At 36.6% G+C, this 5,648-nt stretch overlaps 1 long non-coding RNA gene across 2 annotated transcripts in view; it reads right to left on the bottom strand.

Moving 5' to 3' along the window:
- Nucleotides 1–357: 357 nt before the first annotated feature.
- LOC108739392 overlaps nt 358–5,648 on the bottom strand; it is a 13,046-nt gene continuing 7,755 nt past the window's right edge. For both annotated transcript variants that reach the window (XR_003230841.1, XR_001938145.2), the window contains 3 exons: nt 3,955–4,027; nt 556–3,871; nt 358–491 (listed from right to left, as the gene is read on the bottom strand). This is a non-coding gene — a long non-coding RNA (uncharacterized LOC108739392). The remainder of the gene's footprint in view (nt 492–555; nt 3,872–3,954; nt 4,028–5,648) is intronic.

Here is a 5,648-nt window from a genome sequence, read left to right as displayed (position 1 = left end):
TTAAGAAATGTCTAAGAGTAATCTGTACCGCCTTGAATATTTTCATTTTCTTAATAAGATTTCATAATTGTATAAATAAATAATTCGATTCGGTCCGATATGTGTATCAAGTAAAGTCATGTAGCTTGAAAATGCTTGACGCCAGGTCGAGTAGTAGCGATGGAAAGCCAACTCGATCATTGAAAAACTTGATTTTCAAGACAATAAGTCATGTAATCTGCAAGAATATCTATTACCTGTTTGACTTAATGAATCATTTACCACAGTATTTTCACTTACGTTAAACATAAGTAATCTCCATTGGGACCACACTAACTACGGGGTTAATCTTTTCCTACGGCAACTTCGTTTCGATTTCGTATGACCTTTATGTCTTTATTTGCTCATTGGTAATAATACATTGACTTTTTTAAATTCTAAAGCTACTGCAATACTTCACTGATGTTCACATCCCTCTCCCACTTCATATCCTGTGTATTTTCTTATTGTTACTAGTCCACAAGCACCAAATCAATTAGTTGTACAAAAAGTTTTAGAAAACAAATAAATCTGTACCTGGAGGAGCGGTCTAGGTGATTTGTCACAGCTTTTAGCATTTGAACTGAATCAAATTTTCAGAAACTGCCGAAAATTTCATGGTCTTTCGGAGAAAATGTTGAAACCTTTGAACTTTAAAGGCGTTCTATATACAGGAGAAGGATATAGCATCCTTCAAGGTTTCGTTTCGAATTGGTAGCGCTTTTAGTTCTAGTGACCACGAAAGCTCCCTGTTTCTAACCCCGTATATTTTCTTATGATAAGCTAGGGGTTATTGTAATTAGTCCACAATCGTCAAATTTCTTAGAACAGCTATGATAATCAGTATTACAAAAGTTTTTAGAAAACAAATAAATCTGTAACGAGCAGGGCGATCTAGTTTTTTTTTACAGCTTTTAGCATTCGAACTGAATCAAATTTTCAGAAAGTGCTGAAAATCACATCAAGTGTTTGTTACTTTTCATAGTCGTTAAGCAAAAATGCTGAAACATTCCTTTTTCAACTTTAAAGACGTTTTATATACAAGAGAAGGATATTATCCTTCAAGGTTTCGTTTCGAAGTGGTAGCGCTTTTAGTTCTAGTGACCACAAAAGCTCCCTGTTTCTTACCCCGTATATTTTCTTATGATGAGCTAGATTGTAATTAGTCCACAATCGTCAAATTTCTTAGAACAGCTATGATAATCAGTATTACAAAAGTTTTTAGAAAACAAATAAATCTGTAACGAGCGGGGCGGTCTAGTGGTTTATCACAGCTTTTAGCAATTAGACTAAGTACAATTTTCTGAGACTGTTAAAAAGCACATCAAGTATTAGTTTCTTGTTTCTTCTTAGATTGTGAAGCGTTCTCATACAAGATTAGCGCAATATTCCTCATGGTTTCGTTGTGTATTAATGACGCCTTTAGATCCAGAACTGATGAAAGCTCACATTTCTCATTCTGTATATTTTCTAACGAAGAACCATGCGTTATTGTTACTAGTTTACAAGCGCCAAATCTCTTAGTCATTAGTGCTATAAAAAGTTTAGGAAACGAATAAGTCTGTACCAGGCGGAACGGTCTAGTGATTTGATCACAGCTTTTAGCATGCGAACTAAATAAATTTTTGTGGTACTGTTAAAAAGCACCCCAAGTGTTTGTTACTTTTCATAGTTGTTAAGGAACAGTATTGAACCCTTTACTTTTAGAATATATATTTGGAATGTGTTGGAAAGCAGCTCAAGTGCTTGTTACATTTGATAATTATTAAGGACTACTGCTGAGACCTTTCTTTTTAGACTTTTAAGTGTTCCATATTTAGTATTAGCGTATTATCCTTCAAGGTTTCGTTACGTATTGGTGGCACTTTTATTTCCAGTGACCTCGAAAGCTCTTACTTCTCATCCCGTAGTATTTTCTTATGAAGGACTATGCGTTATTGCTACTAGTCCACAAGTACTAAATTCCTTAGAACAGCTGTGGTAATCAGTACTATAAAAAGTATTAGAAAACTGGGAAATCCGTACCGGGTGGGGCGGTCTAGTTGTTTGATCACAGCTTTTAGCATCTGAACTAAATAAATATTGGGAAAGTGTTAGAAAGCAGCTCAAGTGATTCTTACATTTGATAGTTATTAAGGACTACTGCTGAGACCTTTCTTTTTAGACTTTTAAGTGTTCCATATTTAGTATTAGCGTATTATCCTTCAAGGTTTCGTTACGTATTGGTGGCACATTTATTTCCAGTGACCTCGAAAGCTCTTACTTCTCATTCCGTAATATTTTCTTATGAAGGACTATGCGTTATTGCTACTAGTCCACAAGTACTAAATTCCTTAGAACAGCTGTGGTAATCAGTACTATAAAAAGTATTAGAAAACTGGGAAATCCGTACCGGGTGGGGCGGTCTAGTGGTTTGGTCACAGCTTTTAGCATGTGAACTAAACAAAATTTTCTGGTACTGTTAAAAATCACCCCAAGTGTTTGTTACTTTTGATAGTTGTTAAGGAACAGTGTTGAATCTTTTACTTATAGAATTTTAAGGCTTTCTCATATAAGATTGTTATTCAAGGTTTCGATTCGTATTAGTGACGGTTTCGGCTCCAGTGACCATGACAGCCTTAAGCATAGTATCGGTATTGAATTGTGTATTATTTAATTTCGATTTCATTCGCAATTTTCACAGAAAACCTAAAAATATCGGAAAACGTTCGGTCCTTTTAAAACCTGCATATCGTAAGGTTGGGTCGGGTCGGGTTGGGTTGGGTATAAGAGATATTTAGTATGTGTTGTTTCAGTTGCTTGAAATCAACATACAAGACGAAGTTGCAGGCTGATGCCGTGCGTATTTTAAAAAAACCGGCGAGGTAGGTACTTAAAATTCCACCTTATGTTAATTTCGAGATTTCCATCTGGCAACACTGGGCGTGGTTGTGGGGTTGTCGTGCAGCATTGCATTCGATCGCACGGTTCGGTCTGTCTGTCCTTTGTTGCAAATATATACATGCCGGCTTTAACTTGGGACAGCTCAACTCTCTAGAGCGCGATGCGATCAAAGGTGGAGCTGTTGCTGCTTAATAATTCATCTGTCTCTCTGCATTCATGAATTATATCGAACGTTTACTTGGTAGACCGTCTTTTAATCATTGTTATTTTAAATATATAATTACACGTCTGCGACGTTTCTCGTATTATACACGCTACTGTAGAAAGATATGCGCCGGACTCTGCAGTACGGCCTACCCGCTTCGAATTTTAATATTCTAGCGGGCCTTGCATATATTAAATTGACAGCAGTGACGGTTTAGCGTGGCCCTCTCTTTGCAATACATCCCTGTGCCGTAACAAATTCGCTGATCCTTGCCGATAATGCTCCGAGGTATGAAACGTTTCGTTTCTTTCCAAAACAACAAAATTTGATAGGCAGGCAGGTATCTGCCGATCATCCGATCGTGTGGTTAGGTCCTGCAGGATGTTTTATTCATTAACCACGCCATACAAGCTAAACCAAAATCTTTTTTAACAATTCTTTGAGCAAGCCGGGATTAATCCTTAAAGTACTCTTGTTGGTACCTAGTTTAAGGTCAATCGTTTACCCGTTATTCGTCAATGAGATCCGATTGTAGTTTTCCAATTATGGCTAATGAATGGCAAGAATCACAACATAATGTGAGGCTTTCATCAAGGACCCATGAATAACAATCAGGTCCGGAACTCCTCTGGTAAAGTGGGCAAATGTTATTTAGAAAATTGATACAAAATACTCTATTTGGATCCTTAGCTTTTCGGAAGTAGTTTTTCCGAGATTTTTCCGATGTGTTTTATCGCATCTTTTTTTTAACGTAGATGAAAACAGCTGATTATTGAGATAGATTAAAATAATTAAGGATAATATTATGGGGATGAAGGAGAAATTGAAATAAGAGTGTAAAAGGATACAATAAGGAGAAATCAGGTGATAGGAGAAAGTGATGTGAGTTTTCCATGAATATTGGGCTACAGTAGGCGTTTGCTGCAATAAAAAAAGTTCAAACTTACTTTTAAGGGGGTTCTAGTTTGTGAGGATTCTGACCGCAGGTCTGAAATATACTTATGTAAAGTAAAATCTCTGACTAAGGCTCATCTAAACAAGAGTAATCGTAAAACAAAAAGTATCTAAACAAAAACAAGACCAATACTAAGTAAATGTACTAAAGATTACGCCAAAAATGCCCAAACCATCACCAGAACTGTGATAAAGATTTTACTTCATCGGATATCTACTCATTTGTTGAAAAATAAAATAGTAATTATCTAGTATTTTAATAACTACCTTTAGTTTTCAGTTAATGAAAGTACGAATTAGATTTTCCCCGTCTCAAAAGAAACAATTTGTATACGGTATGTAATAAATGTTTTTCACTGTTTTGAAAATATCAATTTGTGTCCTACGGTGGGTGTGTAACATTATTGTTGCTACATCATTGTGAACGACTAGCCTATTGTATATGCCTGATGTGTAATTTGTAAAAGGGACAAAAAGCTCACTTATCTACAATACGTCAAGCAAGAGACATCTACTGTCTTGTGCTTAAACGTGGTTACCTATTATTTAGACCGTCATTTTCTTTTCAAATTTGCTTAAACAGATCGTGATTATAGAACTGTCGTACTAGGAAACAACAAAAGAATATTAATATTTTATTGAAGGTTCTGCACTATCCAATCGTTCTGTTTTCCAATTCATACTACAACGACTAAGAGGTTTTCCGAATCGTGAAAACTGTTCTTTGTTTTTGACGGAAAGTGTTAAAATAAATAGAAAAAATCTACTTTAGATCTTAGTGATCTAAGGTAATCTCTAACAATGTCTTCGTTAAAATTTGTCGATCCTTGTTGGTTTAAGACTGTTACTGAAAAATCTATGAACGTTTTCTTTTATTTGTCGGTATTGACGAAACAGTACTGTATGAAAATAAATAAAAGTCATTTAGAAATTTGAATAAGGTTGTTAAAGGTGTATGTTTGGAGCACGGGTGCGAAACATAAACGGCGGAAAAGAAAAGGTTAGAAGCGTTCGAAATGTGGTGTTACAGGCGAATAATGAGGATACCGTAGACAGAAAAGGTTAAACATGAAGAGATATTAGAAAGAATAGGAGAACAGAGCATTCTATGAAAGTCAATAAAAAATAGGCGAGATAGGTTGGTAGGACACCTTCTCAGGCATGAAGGTCTAGTCAGAGACATATTAGAGCTAGAAATGGAAGTTAGGAGGGGTTGAGGTAGACCTAGATTAGATTAATGTTCGCAAATAGTTAAGGATGTGGGTTGTTCTAGATTTATACCGAGCGGCATGGCCTAGAGGTTTAGAACCATTGCTTAGCATTCGGGAGGACGCCGGTTCGATTCCGGGTCCGTCTGCCATGGTCCAAGTTTTTCTGTGGTTTCCTTGGATCACCTAGGCAAATGCTGAGGCAGTAATATTCCACAGATAATCTTTCATTCTCTTCTGTCTTTATTTCGTCCGTCTCAATTTTCTCACCCGAACCACCACCCACCCATTCCCACGATTCCTGAAAGCAGGCTGAAGAGGGCCTTCCGCCCTACCTTCCGGCATAGTCCGGAAGGACTGCCCGCCCACCAGCATTACTG

Source organism: Agrilus planipennis, unplaced genomic scaffold (assembly GCF_000699045.2).
Source record: "Agrilus planipennis isolate EAB-ADULT unplaced genomic scaffold, Apla_2.0 scaffold123, whole genome shotgun sequence".
Taxonomy (NCBI): domain Eukaryota; kingdom Metazoa; phylum Arthropoda; class Insecta; order Coleoptera; family Buprestidae; genus Agrilus; species Agrilus planipennis.
Note: the sequence above shows the minus strand (reverse complement) of the source record. Positions and strands in the feature narration are given on the sequence as shown.